Source organism: Schistocerca gregaria, chromosome 1, assembly GCF_023897955.1.
Source record: "Schistocerca gregaria isolate iqSchGreg1 chromosome 1, iqSchGreg1.2, whole genome shotgun sequence".
Lineage (NCBI taxonomy): Eukaryota > Metazoa > Arthropoda > Insecta > Orthoptera > Acrididae > Schistocerca > Schistocerca gregaria.
Window position 1 is genome coordinate 181,200,016 of NC_064920.1, and position 15,993 is coordinate 181,216,008.

The 15,993-nt window shown below is 43.4% G+C and overlaps 1 protein-coding gene across 1 annotated transcript in view; it reads left to right on the plus strand.

The window, feature by feature from the left end:
* Positions 1 to 15,993, plus strand: part of LOC126336248 (homeobox protein six1-like) — a 374,382-nt gene that overhangs the window by 203,696 nt on the left and 154,693 nt on the right. The window lies entirely within an intron of this gene.

Sequence of the window (15,993 nt, forward strand, 5' to 3'; positions counted from 1 at the left end):
CGCAAAACTGTAGGAACTGTTCTGTTAATTAATTAGAAAATAATTAAAAATAAACATTATCCTTACGATGCATTTGACTGTCTGCTTTCTCAGCTCCAGCTCTGAAACGGTAACAACTTTCCACCACAATGTGTCATGAATGTATTTATTAGACTGGTGATACATGTTAGGATATCACTGTATCATTATTAGATGCACTGCAACGACGTCTTTGCGGAGTGTACTAAAGAAAGCGATTGATTCCGTGACGTGTTCACACAGAGACCGTGGTCTCTGTTAATTAAGTTCTTCGTCAAACGAATGTCAACTGCTGCTCTCATCACTGAGTCCAAAAAGTATGAAATGGACGCCAGAATTTCGATATTTCATACGTGCTGAGTTCAAAAAAGATGAAATGGACGCTAAAATTTCAATATTTCATGCGGCATTACGTGACAGAAACATTAGAAGAAGAAGAGTTATTGCGGTTGGACTCCAAAAATTTAATGAAGCACTTACTGTGTGGCGAGAACATGAAAACACACACAAAATTCGCATGTTTTCAACATCTGCTTCAACAATTTATAACATTTGTCTGCATCGTATCGCAAGCGCACATCTATTACTAAAATATATCTGCGTCACTTCATCAGCTCAGAAGATATTTCACAACAAATTGCGAACTCTTTTAATCCAGTAACTACGATGTTCAGAGCGACAAAACATTTTTATTTCAGGTAATTAGGTTATTCCGCTGCGATGCCTTTTCGCTGGGAAATACAGCAGAAAGGTCATTCTACACGCTGCATCGCCTTTGACGGAAGATATTTCACAAGACTACCTTCTCAAATAGTCTCCTGAAGATGAACAAATTGGCCAAAGTGGCTACGGCTTTATTTAATAATTAACTTTCCTCTCACTGATCTTCAGTCCGAAGCCTGGTTTGACGCAGTCCTCCAAGCCAGTGTATCCTGAAGCAAGACCCTTCATCTCTGCGTAGCTACTGCAACACTCACCCATTTGAACTTGCTTACTGTAGTCAAGTTTAAGTTTCTCTCTACACTTTTTACATCCCTTCCCCCACTTCCCTCCGTTAGCAGAGTAACAATTCCATGATGTCTCCGAATATGTCTTATCAAACGATTCATTCTTTTAGTCAAGTTGAACCAGAATTTCCTTTTCCAATTCGATTCAGTGCTTCTTTATTAGATAGCCAATCTATCTATTTTAACTTCAGCAATCTTCTGTAGCACCACAATCGAAAGCTATTATTCTTTTCTTGTCTGAACTGTTCACCGCTGATGTTTCACTTACGTGAATAACTATGTACACAGTATCTTCCAAACACTTAAATACCTATTCGATGTTAACCTCTTTTCTTCTGTTGGGGTAACTTTTTTGGTACCCAAATAGCAAAATTCATCTACTACTTTCAAAATCTCATTTTCTGATCTAGTTCTCTCCGAAACGCCTGATTAAAATCGACTGCATTTAAAATATACTATTATTACAGCAAAAGGCGTCCAGGTGTGTACCACGTAAAATTACGAGGAGCGCTTAGTAAGTAATGCAACAATTTTTTTCCAGAAAGCAGGTTGGTTTTATTCAGAATTCCAATAAGCAATATTATTCCCCACTCTTTTAAATACAAAACCCTATTTTTCAACATAATCTGCGTTCAGTGCGATGGCCTTAGCCCACCGTCCTGAGAGGGCATATACACTACTGGCCATTAAAATTGTTACACTAAGAAGATAACCTGCTAAAGTCGCGAAATTTATCCGACAGGAAGAAGATGCTATGATATGCAAATGATTAGCTTTTCAGAGCATTCAAACAAAGTTGGCGCCGGTGGTAACGCCTACAACGTGTTGACATGAGAAAAGTTTCCAACCGATTTCCTCAGCAGTTGAGGGACGTTGCCTGGTGAAACGTAGTTGTGATGCCTCTAGTAAGGAGGAGAAATGCGTATCATCACGTTTCTGACTTTGATAAGGTTCGGATTGTAGCCTATCGCGATTGCGGTTTACCGTATCGCGACATTGCTGCTAGCGTTAGTCGAGATCCAATGAGTGTTAGCAGAATGTGGAATCGGTGGGTTCAGGAGGGTAATACGGAACACCGTGCTGGATTCCAACGGCCTCGTATCACTAGCAGTCGAGATGACAGGCATCTTATCCGTCTGGCTGTAACGGATCGTGCAGCCACGTATCGATCTCTGAGTCAACAGATGGGGACGTTAGTAAGACAACAACCATCTGCGCAACAGACCGACGACGTTTGCTGCAGCATGGACTATCAGCTAGAAGACCATGGCTGCGGTTACCCTTGACGCTGCATCACAGATAGGAGCGCCTGCGATGGTGTACTCAACGACGAACCTGGGTGCACGAATGGCAAAACGTCATTTTTTCGGATGAATTCAGGTTCTGTTTACAGCATCATGATGCTCGCATCCGTGTTATGAGTCATCGCGGTGAACGCACATTGGAAGCGTGTATTCGTCATCGCCATACTGGCGTATCACCCCGCATGATGATATGGGGTGCCATTGGTTACATGTCTCGGTCACCTCTAGTTCGCAATGATGGCACTTTTCAGATGTGTTACGACCCGTGGCTCTACCCTTAATTCGATCCCTGCGAAACCCTACATTTCAGCAGGATAATGTACGACCTATTGTTGCAGGTCTCGTACGGGCGTTTCTGGATACAGAAAATGTTCGACTGCTGCGTTGGACAGCACGTTCTCCAGATCTCTCACCAATTGAAAACGTCTGGTCAATGGTGGCCGAGCAACTGGCTCGTCACAAGACGCCAGTCACTACTCTTGATGAACTGTGGTATCGTGTTGAAGCTGCATGGGCAGCTGTACCTGTACACGCCATCCAAACTCTGTTTGAGTCAATGCCCAGGCAATTCAAGACCGTTATTACGGCCAGAGGTGGTTGTTCTGAGTACTGATTTCTCAGGATCTATGCACCCAAATTGCGTGAAAATGTAACCACATGTCAGTTCTAGTGTAATATATTTGTCCAATGAATACACGTTTATCATCTGCATTTCTTCTTGGTGTAGCAGTTTTAATGGGCAGTAGTGTAAGTCCGCATTGTCCCACTCTAATGGTCGACTTCGGAGGCAACGTCTTCCTGCGTCAATATCACCTACGTACTGCTTACCGCGGAGTGCACCCTTCATTGGGTTGAACATGGGAGGCGGAACGTACGAGTTCCGGGTTGTAGAGTGGATAAGGAAGAGCAGTACAATGAAATTTTGTGAGCTCCTCCTGGGTGCACACACTTGTTTGAAGTCCTGCGTTGTCACGGACAAGGGGAAGCTTGTTTGCATTTTGGTGGCAAAGAGCGTAGGGCAATACACATCAGAGTTGATTTATACCATGAGGGAATACGTCAAAATGAACTGTCCTTTCAGAATCCCAGAAAACCATCTCAATGACCTTACTAGTTGAGGGTGCTGATTTGAATTTATTTTTCAAGGGAGAGGTGCTGTAGCGACAGTCCGTGTTTCCTGTTTGAATGATGAACCCATGTTTCATCACCTGTGACGATATTCGACAAAATAATGTTACAATCAGCCTTGCAACGTGCAAGCAATTCCACACTAATGGCCGCGTCTCTTTATGGTCTTGTCTTATGTGGCAAGAAACACAGCGGGCACACATCTCTGAGTACCCAAACTGATGGACAAGCGTGTCAACGCTACCAACAGATACGTCCAGATGTGAAGTGAGGTGTTTGATTTTGATCCGTTGATCACCTCTTATGAGAGTGTTCGCATGTCACAAGATTTCAGGCATCATAGTTGTGTGCGCCCAGCCGGCACACGGGAGATAGGACAGGATTGCACGACCTTTTTACGATGATGACACAAGCCTCGCCCAACGACTCGACGTGCTTTTGTTCACTGTCAGGTCTCCGTAGACATTCTGCAAGTGTCTATGAATATCCCCGGTCTTCCGCGAAAAGAAACTCAGCATCAGCACCCTGCTTGGAACTCACCTCTCTTAGAGACGCCATTTTGGAGGTTGTCGGATCTTCATGAAACTATAGGGGCTGAAGTGGGAATATCCCAAAATGTTCCACAACAGATTCCGCATTTTTCAACCTAAACTGACCGATACTAAAAATGTTACTGAACATAGCTCGTAGAAATAACCTTGTCCAAGCCCAACATCACTGCCATCAACATCAAAAGCATCGTGTTTCTTACACTTCAGTACAGGCGTTCACTCTCTCATTCTTTTACCGAGCGAGGTGGCGCAGTGGTTAGACACTGGACTCGCATTCGGAAGGACGACGGTTCAATCCCGCGTCCGGCCATCCTGATTTAGGTTTTTCGTGATTTCCCTAAATCACTCCAGGCAAATGCCGGGATGGTTCCTCTGAAAGGGCACGGCCGACTTCCTTCCCCATCCTTCCCTAATACGATAAGACCGATGACCACGCTGTCTGGTCTCCTTCCCCAAACAACCAACCAACCATCTCATTCTTTCCTCACTCTTCTTCACACTTAATCTCAGGTGCGCCGAGGAACAATGAATAAGACAGAAGTTACTTGTTTTTGCCAAAGACGTGCACGAAAAATGCACAGAGTACTTGCTTCTCTTCTGAAACACCTTCTGTCTAGGCAGCTCGGCGACCCGGGCGCAACACTTTAGCGAGAGCATCTGGTCAATCCCCCTAGCGCAATTCCGCCCCCCGATGCGGCTGATTCGCCAGGCTCGCTCCGTGGCCATTAGGAGCCCCTGGGGCGCGCTAACTACCGCACGTGAAATACACATCAAGATTTGTGCCCGGCCGACCGTGAAATCAGTTGTTGGTACATCTTTAGGCCGCCATTAGTCCGTGTAAGCGTTCTCGTTTATCGGCGTGCAGCGCTACTTCGCTCGCTATGGCGTGAGGCTCGTTTCCGTATTTAGGTGCACGTCGAGAATGCTCTGCACCTGTGTTGCTTTCGGCCTGATCGGCTTTCGTATTATGTAACTATGGTCCACGTAGTGTGTTAAAGTCTACAAAAAAAGGAAGTGTCATAAAAATTAAACATTCACAATAAACTTCGTCTCTTATCTTGTCTGATCCCTGTCTGCAGAAAACGAATATGGAATTTCAATCATTGGCGACTTTTGTTACATGAGCATAGAGCCATACAGCTGCTTCATCTTATTGCTCCTTGTGATTTTCATTATACGGGCATGTGGAAAAGTGCACTTATGAAGTACTAAAATAATATTTGAATCTTGTGACCTGTTTACAGCCACAGTTGACATCTCCAGAATTAGTAGAGATTGTACATAGAAACATGCCTTAGACTAAGGACTAATGCCCATATAACGTAAATCACCAATGATGTAAATACTGACCATGAAACTGTGCATACTATACAGGATTTGTGGGTCCACTTGAAATGCGGGGATGCGATTTTGCATGCCTTTCTATTTAATATGATGATGATTCACTTGTTGGAGAGCGATAATGGGGTGTAATCCAACATCAAAAATGGCTCTAAGCTCTATGGGACTTAACATCTGAGGTCATCAGCCCCTTAAACTTAGAACTACTTAAACCTAACTAACCTAAGGACATCACATACATCCATTCCCCGGGGCAGGATTTGAACCTGCGACCGTAGCGGTAGGGCGGTTCCGGACTGAAGCGTCTAGAGCCGCTCGGCCACAGCGGCCGGCCAATTCAACGTCAATGTTTTTATTAACGCATACTGAATCACAAAGACTGTTCAGGTTGACCTCTTTCTAGCTATAATTCCTTTCATTTAATACAGTGCTGTACTCTCATGTTTTCTGGATGATTTCTGTGTGCATGAGAAGTCACAGTGCACTGGGTCTGGGTCACGAAGGGCAGTGAATGTGGCGGAAGAAGCAGCCTTTTTGCCGCCAGCCCAGCCTGGAACCTCAGGTGTTTGTTTCAGGATACCTATGAATAATTACGTTTTCGTTGAATAAATTCTTGTGTTCGTGTTAAAACCCTTCAATTCATTATAAATAATTTGTCTGTGCAAATATCCGATTTAGGATCTATAGATAGTGCCTTTAATAATTTATATTAGGTATGAAAATCGTGCACACTAATATGTAGTTTCGATCTTAAACGTGTCTCCGACTCTTAATTAGTCTCCTGGGTCAGAATGACATTGCATACGTAGAGTGTTTCACACGCTTTGATGTAACTAATTTGGTGACGTCAAACTAGTCTAGCGGATGATTTCATTGTCTTTAGTGGGTTTTTATTCTTTTCCTTTCTCTGTTCTTTATGTGTCACAACATACACTGCAGAGCCAAAGAAACTCGTACACTTGCCTATTATCGTGTAGCGTCACTGCGACCACGCAGAAGTGCCGCAACACGACATGGTATGGACTCGACTAATGTCTGAAGTAGTGATGTAGGGAATTGACATCATGGCTTCTGCAAGGCTTTCCATAAATCCTAAAGAATACGAGGCGGTGAAGATCTCTTCTGAACAGCACATTACAAGGCATCCGAAATATGGTCAATAACGTTCATGTCTGGGGAGCTTGGTGGCCAGCGGAAGTTTTTAAACTCAGAGGAGTTTTCCTGGAGCCACTCTGTAGCCGTTCTGGACGTGTGGGGTGTCGCATTGTTCCGCTTGAATTGTCCAAGCCCGTCGGAATGCACAATGGGCACGAATGGATGCAGGTGATCAGACAGGATGCTTACGTACATGTCACCTGTCAGGATCGCGTCTAGATTTATCAGGAACCCAATATCACTCCAACTGCACGCGCCCCACACCATTATAGCACATACACCAGATTGAAAACTCGCCTGCTGACATTCAGGGTCCATGGATTCATGAGTTTGTCTCCATATCCGTATACGTCCATCCGCTCCGTACAATGTGAAACGAGACTCGTCGAGTCAGCCAACAACAGTCGAACGTCGGTGCTGACGGACCCAGACATGGCGTAGAGCTTTGTGTCGTGCATTCATCAAGGGCACACGAGTGGGCCTTCGGCTCCGAAAGCCCATATCGATGACGTTTCGTTGAATTGGTTGCACATTGACACTTGTTGATGGCCCAGCATTGAAATCTGCCGCAATTTGCGGAAGGGTTGTAGGTCTGTCACGTTGAACGATTCTCTTCAGTTGTCGTTGGTCCCGTTCTTGCAGGATCTTTTTCCAGCCGCAGCGATGTCGGAGATTTGATGTTTTACCGGATTCGTGATATTCACGGTACACCCGTGAAATGGTCGTATGGGAAATCCCCACTTCATCACCATCTAGGAGATGCTGTGTCCCATCTGTCGTGCGCGGACTGTAACACCACGTTCAAACTCACTTAAATCTTAATTAGCTGCCATTCTAGGAGCAGTAACTGCTTTAACAACTGCACCAGACACTTTTTGTCTTATACAGGCGTTGCCGACCGCAGCACCGTATTCTGCTTGTTTACATATCTCTGTATATGAATATGCATGCCTATACCAGTTTTCTTGGCGATTCAGTGTAGTTTACATGTTTTGTTTCTTTTGCTACACCAAGAAGAAATGCAGATGATAAACGGGTATTCATTGGACAAATATATTATACTAAAACTGACATGTGATAACATTTTCACGCAATTTGGGTGCATAGATCCTGAGAAGCCAGTACCCTGAAGAACCACCTCTGGCCGTAATAACGGCCTTAATGCGCCTGGGCATTGAGTCAAACAGAGCTTGGATGGCGTGTTCAGGTACAGCTGCCCATGCAGCTTCAAAACGATACCACAGTTCAACAAGAGTAGTGACTGGCGTATTGTGACGAACCAGTTGTTCGGCCGCCATTGACCAGACGTTTTCAGTGGTGAGAGACCTGGAGAATGTACTGGCGAGGGCAGCAGTCTAACGTTTCCTGTATACAGAAAGGCCCGTACAGGACCTGCAACATGCGGTCGTGCATTATCCTGCTGAAATGTAGGGATTCGCAGGGGTCGAATCAAGGGTAGAGCCACGCGTCGTAACACATCTGAAATGTAACGTCCACTGTTCAAGGTGCCGTGAATGCGAACAAGAGGTGACCAAGAGGTGTAAGCAATGGCACCCTATACCATGACGCCGAGTGATACGCCAGTAAGGCGATGACGAATACATGCTTCCAAGGTGCGTTCACCGTGATGTCGCCAAACACGGATGCGACCATCATGATGCTGTAAACAGAAACTGGATTCATCCAAATAAATGACGTTTTGCCATTCGTGCACCCAGGTTCGTCGTTGAGTACACCATCGCAGGCGCTCCTGTCTCTGATGTAGCGTCAAGGGTAACCGTAGCTATGGTCTCCGAGCTGATTATCCAATATGCTGCAAACTTCGTCGAACTGTTCGTGCACATGGTTGTTGTCTTGTAAACGTCCAGACCTGTTGACTCAGGGATCGAGACGTGGCTGCACGATCCGTTACAGCCATGTGGATAAGATGCCTGTCATCTCGACTGCTAGTAATACGAGGCCGTTGGAATCCAGCACGGCGTTCCGTATTACTCTCCTGAACCCACCGATTCCATATTCTGTTAACAGTCATTGGATCTCGACCAACGCGAGCAGCAATGTCGCGATACGATAAACCGGAATCGCGATAGGCTACAACCCGACCTTTATCAAAGTCGGAACCGTTATGATACGCATTTCTCCTCCTTACACGAGGCATCACAACAAAGTTTCACCAGACAACGCCGGTCAACTGCTGTTTGTGTATGAGAAATCGGTTAGAAACTTTCCTCGTGTCAGCACGTTGTAGGTGTCGTCACCGGCGCCAACCTTGGGTGAATGCTCTGAAAAGCTAACCATTTGCATATCACAGCATCTTCTCCCTGTCGGTTAAATTTCGCGTCTGTAGCACGTCATCTTCGTGGTGTAGCAATTTTAATGTTCAGTAGTGTACATGTATAAACTCGGCTTAGTACGACATCTTAGTTGTTCCTGTTCGCTAAATGTGGATTTCGCTTGTCACCAGTTATTTTACCCTGAGGAATAAGGTGGTTTGCAAGAAATCGGACAGTTAACTGACTAGTTCGGCTTGGAGGTTTTAGCAGACAGACTCAGAACCGTTCGCTTGATGTACAGCGGTGGTTTCCTCAATCTATAGGCAGTAGCATATAAACGCTTCCTGGGAAAGCGCTTTGTGAACAAGACGTCGGGCAGAGCGTGTGGCCTGGCAGGGCGTCACAACAAGAGACGTGGCACGGGCCACACCTGTTCGCCACCGGGCGACGCCTCAGCAGGATTAGCATGTGCTTAGCCCGCCGGCCGCCTAATCCCCAGCTTGTTCCCACCATTCACCTCGCAGGCCCGGCCCCCTGCCTCTCGCTGCCCGACAACAAGAGCAACGCGCACAGGGGTGGTCACTTCTAAAAATAATCATCACCTCCTCACTCCGTGGGACGGCCGCCCGGCGTTCATTCAGTTACTACGCTGCTGCACCGAGACCACTTTTTTGCTTTTGTGACTCCGATGAAGCGTGGAAGCTTAAAGCTGTTCAAGGGCGGTACTGGTTTTTACTAGCTGTAGAACAAGAAACGGTACTAAAAGAAGACGTAAAATATATTCAGGATTTTCCTGCTTCTTCTGTCTCTCTTCTGCTGCCCCACCCCTCCTCCAATCCATCTTTCACTCCGTGTATGTGTGTGTGTGTGGGGGGGGGGGGGGGAGCGGGGCAGGGGGAGGGATGAGTCAGTGACGTGCAACCAGAGTCAATTATTGTATCGAAGAAGTCCTTACTCAAATACAGCGTTATTGTCGCAGTGACAGGATCTTCTAGCCCCGCGCAATCATCCATCCAAACGATTTCCGAACGCTAGTTGAAGTCCAGACAGTGGGCACATACGTGACCACTATGAGCAGAACGTGAAGCAGACGACTACTTGAGGAATTTCACTCTGCTTGTAACAATCGCCCTTGTCTTTTTATTTATTACTTGCTGACAAATCCCGAGCGGTCTAAGGCGCTGCAGTCATGGACTGTGCGGCTGATCCCGGCGGAGGTTCGAGTCCTCCCTTGGGCATGGATGTGTGTGTTTGTCCTTAGGATAATTTAGGTCAAGTAGTGTGTAAGCTTAGGGACTGATGACCTTAGCAGTTAAGTCCCATAAGATTTCACACACATTTGAACATTTACTGACAAACCCGGCATTGCTGGGTATTCATTTTGCCAATTTTCTATTATAAATGAAAACAGAAAATGAACTGTTTTGTTTTGAAGCCCTGAAAAAATTCGATTTCCATGTATTCGTGAAAACACCTTTGAAATTATGAAACAATCGTAGAAAGAAGTCTGTAAAATGTCGCTATGTAAACATGTGAGCCGGCCGGGTTGGCCAAGCGGTTCTGGGCGCTACAGTCTGGTACCGCGCGACCGCTAAGGTCGCAGGTTCAGATCCTGCCTCAGGCATGGATGTGTGTGGTGCCCTTAGGTTAGTTAGGTTTAAGTGGTTCTAAGTTCTAGGTGACTGATGACCTCAGAAGTTAAGTCCCATAGTGCTCAGAGCCATTTGAACCATTTTTTTGTGAATGTGTGTGCGAAATTTATTGCGAATAGTGTTAGTAGCACGGAAGTAACCCATTTAAATGTCATGGGTGATGCGGCAGTTTTTCACACTTCTCATTGCTCATGACGTCTGAGATCGTATCTCCTGAACTATAAAAGAGAGGTGGTTCTTACCACCACAACGATTGTTGCCTGACAGTAAGGGATATACGTACCGATGTAGGTCTGTATGGGACCACTTCCAGCTACCTCTATCAGTACCTCTATTGCTACAAGTGCATACAGATGTGCTGTAATATGGGTAATTGAAAACAACTTGTGAAGAGTCGTGTGCAGCATCTCGTTTTTTATCCCCTTCGCTCAACAGTATCATTTCTCTGGAAAATTTTCACTCCATCAAAATAGCTCGTATTATTACTTCCAACTTAATGGTACTGGGTAAATACCTGACGTCAGTGGAAAGTCAGAAGAAAGTTAACGTGAAGTCTCTATCTCTTAAAAGAGTCAAATAATCTCCGAGTAAAGCATTTGGCGAGTATTGTATACCTCTCTTGTAGCACATTTTAAATGGTCTAAGGAAATACCACCATCAGTCAGGTCGGCAGTTGGCAGGCAGCTGCCGGAGTCACAGAAATTCCTGTTCCTGTATTGTTAACATCGAAGACTATGTCTCTGTTGTCTATTGGGTCAGACTAATAAGGAGAAATTCACCTTCCCAAAATAAAATCTAAGCTTTATGATTATTCCCCTGGACTCTCCTCTCAACAGTATTAGAATTAGTATATTACAGTCTCTCTGCGAATGGTGTGAATTTTGCTATGTTTGTATCCGAATTTTAATGGTTTTTGAGGGATTAGGCCAACGCGGGGCTATAAGGTAAAGCTGTAATCAACCCGAAAATTAGTTTCAATTTACTGGTCGCGGGTCTGTTGGAAGGAAATGGTATGCCGTCGTCTTGCTCCGGCTTCTGGGCAGACTTTTCCAGCCAGCTGGAGGGGGGTGGGGGTGGGGGTGAGGGGAGAGGGGGGGGGGGGGGACCATTAGTTGGACGCGGATTCCGAACAACAGTCCAACTCGGTGTTTTTCAGAATAACAAATATTCCCAGAGGTGAAAGAACTGATAAATGACAAAAGTAGTCAGACTTAGGCACCTTACCATTGTGCCACCAAGCCATAAGAATGTGTAACAAAAATTGCATCGGTTACCAAACTGAGGCGTATATTCGATTCAAATGTAGCCTAGCTTCGATACGCTGGTTGACATATTGTACGTGTAGAAGTTGTGTTTGCTCATATTCGATGAAAGTTTTACCTGCATGATAGCACTCAAAATGTACATGTATTTTCCCCTTTATGAACCACTGAGCCTACCTTCGGCAACTGAGAGACAACTTGTGTCTCACCCGCAACGTTCTCTTGTATTAAATCAATACAGTGCAATTTATAAATTAAAATTTAGCCACTGTGATTTAAATAAGTAAAGCTTATTTTCCTAACAGATGCTCTCATATTTATTGTGTAAGGACAGATACGTTACTGGAGTCCTGATATTGAAGATCGAGCTTTAATATTCCGTTGATGAAGGGGTCATGAGAACAGAGCGTACGCTCTAATGATCATGCGAGAACCCACGATCAAAACCATGTCTCACCGTTTTACGGCCAAAACATCGTAAAATCATTAGATTATATAGTTCTGAACCCGACTTGGTGGGCAGTAACGGTGGAAACGTCACAGCAGCAAGCCAGTCCATTTCTGCTGAAGAAAGAGCTGTGGTATTACCTTAATACGTCGGATATTTAAAAATGAACATAGATTCTGTCATTTTATTACGAAAATGTTTGTTTTCAGATAGTTTTAGCGTAGCATATTGATGAGCTCATTTTTAAAAATATCAACAAAGTTTATAGAATTATGCCTTTCAAACCGGTTCATTTTTTTTTTAAATTTTTTACAGTTATAGGGATTTCCACTAATTATATTTTTTCTAGAAGAAGACAGTCAAGAAATTGGTAATGACCTGGAGGGTGATTTTGCTGATGACGATAAAGTTGATGAGTCCGCCAGTGATTAAAAATGATAGATTTTTCTCTCTTCGCACTTTATCCCACTTTCTTCACAGTGCAATTTATTTAACAAATCCTTCAGTACTATGGTTTCGAGTAGTCTCTTTATTAATCATATCACAATTTGAGAGTTGCAGCTTGTTCATTGTCTTGCAATACTCCTCAAAACGATCTTATAATGATTTTTGAATGTCGAAAAGCCATCTCGTTAGTAAGGTGCTGCGCTAAACTTACCTGATATTAAATTTTTCTGGATCTGGACAGCTTATTTTATCATGTCCAATAGTATACTGACCTAATGCTTTGTTACCGTTAGGTAAAATCTTTCAACATTTTTATAACGGTCTCATGTTTTCTTCTGAAAAATGATTTTTGTTTATTAAGTGACAGAAATCTAGCAGTAAAATAGATTTTCAGACGGTTTTCTGTGATTTTGTTTTTTGTTTTCATTCCTCAAACTACGGGAAACGTAAATGATCGGTCAAAGATAAGAACTGCTGACTTCACTAATACGAATGCATCGCGCTACCTACCCTATTCTTTCAGGTGAATGATGACAAACGCATTGAGGTTGCACGAAGACAGAGATAACACGCAGGCGTATGATTCATTATCAGAAACCGACTGACGAAACAAATTTTCCAAAAATGATCATAAAAGTGTAGTTACTTCTCCTTATACGTTTACGCCACTTGCCATACAACAGAGGGTTGTACAACAATCAGAATAAAGCATCGGAAATGTAATCACGCAGGTAGCCCATGTTAACATCCTCAAGATCAAACATTCCATAAACGTGATACAAGGTTCGTCATCATTGTTACTGATACTAAGTATTAGCACATACTGTGATTCTGTACACAGTTCCTAACACAACAATATTTTATAATACAAGGACTAAATGTGCTAGAGTACTGTTCTTGTTAGAATACGTGTAGATAAGAACAGTTAACCATAGCCCAAAGGGTGCGAAGAATACTAGCCGATAACGTGAGATGTAGATAAGCAACACACATGTAGCAGAGGTACTGCTTGAGAATCAAAAGAGCTACTGCGAATTCGGTGGTTCTCTGTAGTAGCTCGAAAATAAAACATGTGAAGCCAGATCAGAAGCAATGAATCAAAGTCACACAGCGTACCATATATCTTAGGCGAGCTACGTGACACCACCGTCCAGGGCAGACCCCGAGAATCCTGTCAGTATTTTCGAACTCCAGCTGCTGCCTTTATATCAAAGCAGAATAGCAGCAGCTAAATCGGTTTCACGGCTTGTGAGTTAACTGCCTTTCCTTCACTTGACGAACTGATGTAAACACATCTCTAAAATACCGCTGGAAACACATAAATTAAATTCCGTTGCTTCAGACCAGCGCCGTCCAAACTAATAACAATGTAGTTACAGTTACGTGCCTTGTAACCTATAACTCTACCTTTTAGTAAATTCACTCCTGCGACACTAGATTTAAATAAAATATTTGATGAATTGCAGAAAGTATTAAAATTCTATACGTAACACACGCTAACATGGAGTTGAAAAAACAATGTTCACGAAAAGGCAGTGCTGAAATGGTTCCCATTAATTAACTGAAATCTCCTTATCAAGACAATGATAGCAGTTTACGCCAGTTATAGATAATACGAAATATACGCGATTCGAGAGAAGTGTTAATAAGCGTGTTGAAGCAGATAAAAGTTTAAGGCGGTAGTCATGTTCGTGACACAGTTTGCAAATTTAGGTTTATCAAACAGGAATATGGATATAACGTTATTTAATTTCGAACTATATTAGAGTGATTACATTTCAATTGTTGAATATCAACAAAAGCAAAACGAGGATAATGGAATGTAGTCGAATTAAATCAGTTCATGCTGAGGGAATTAGATTATAAAATAAGAAACTTCATGTTGTAGATGAGTTTTGCTGTCTGGGGAGAAAAATAATTGATGACGATCGAAGTAGAGAGGATATAAAATGTAGACTTGCAATGGCAAGGAAAATGTTTCGGAAGAAGAGAAATTTGTTAACATTTAGTATAGATTTAAGTGTCAGGAAGTCATTTCTGAAAGTATTTGTGTGGTGTGTAGCCATGTATGGAAGTGAAACATGGACGATAAATAGTTTGGACGAGAAGAGAATAGAAGCTTTCGAAATGTGGTACTACAGAAGAATGCTGAAGATTAGATGGGTAGATCACGTAACTAATGAGGAGGTACTGAACAGAACTGGGGACAAGAGAAATTTGTGGCACAACTTGACTAGAAGAAGGGATCGGTTGGTAGGACATGTTCTGAGGCATCAAGAGATCGCCAATTTAGTATTGGAGGGCAGCGTGGACGGTAAAAATCGTAGAGATAGACCAAGAGGTGAATATAGTAAGCAGATTCAGAAGGATGTAGGTTGCAGAAGGTACTTGGAGATGTAGAAGCCTGCACAGGATAGGGTAGTATGGCGAGCTGCATGAAACCAGTCTCTGAGCTGAAGGGCACAACAACAACATATCAATTTTACCGACGTTTGTGTAGCCTCTAGTAAATGTCAGAGAAAAATTGCTCGAAACGTTGGTGTCACACGTCATGGGATGATTGATAACATGTGACAGCGACGTCTGTGTAATGTGACCGTGGTGGATGCCTACACAATAAAAGTGGAAGTTGACCGACCTCAGAAGACTGGGGCCTTCGAGCCTGTGAAATGTGATGTGTGAATAATGGTTTTAGCACTGCCCTTAGTAAGCTCCAATTCCTCCGATCTGAGTTTCAAAGCTAGTCACTAATTTTGTGCCAACATCTGTCCCTGGATAATGTCCAACCTTATGCTTGCCGACGGACAGTCAGAAAGTGGAGCATTATTATTCCGAAGACTCTTGCTCTCCAGTCGTCATCATATTCCCTCTTCAGCTCCTATATTCTGTAAACTTGCAACATTACTGCGTTTCTCTTTATTGAAATTTTTCGCACTTTGGAAAAAAAATTGTTATTTATGTGTTTCTCTATTGTGTAAAGACATTAGTTTTCAGAAAACGTTTGCACGCAGCAGTCAGGGGTCATAGTGTCTTAGACAGTACGTGACACATAATATTCCTCCCGTCTGTATGCGCTTACGAATATTTACCTGGGTACTTAGGTGGAAATGAGGAATGATAACAGAATTCAAATATGAAAATCGTTTTTTTTTTTTTTTTAACTGACTTTTCAGCCAGTTTCGATCATACAGGACTATCGTCAGGCACAGAAACCATCGCCTCAGCATGTGTAAGGAGCTATGAGATCGTAAAGATAAGTCCCTGTCGGTTTAATTACTATAGTGAGAAAGTGAATTCATGACAGTTTTCTACACGCTTTCGAAGACGGATATCACGCCAACAGCTTACATACATGATGTATCTCCACTATTAATGCTGTAGCCCCTTCCAGTGTTCTACATTTACAT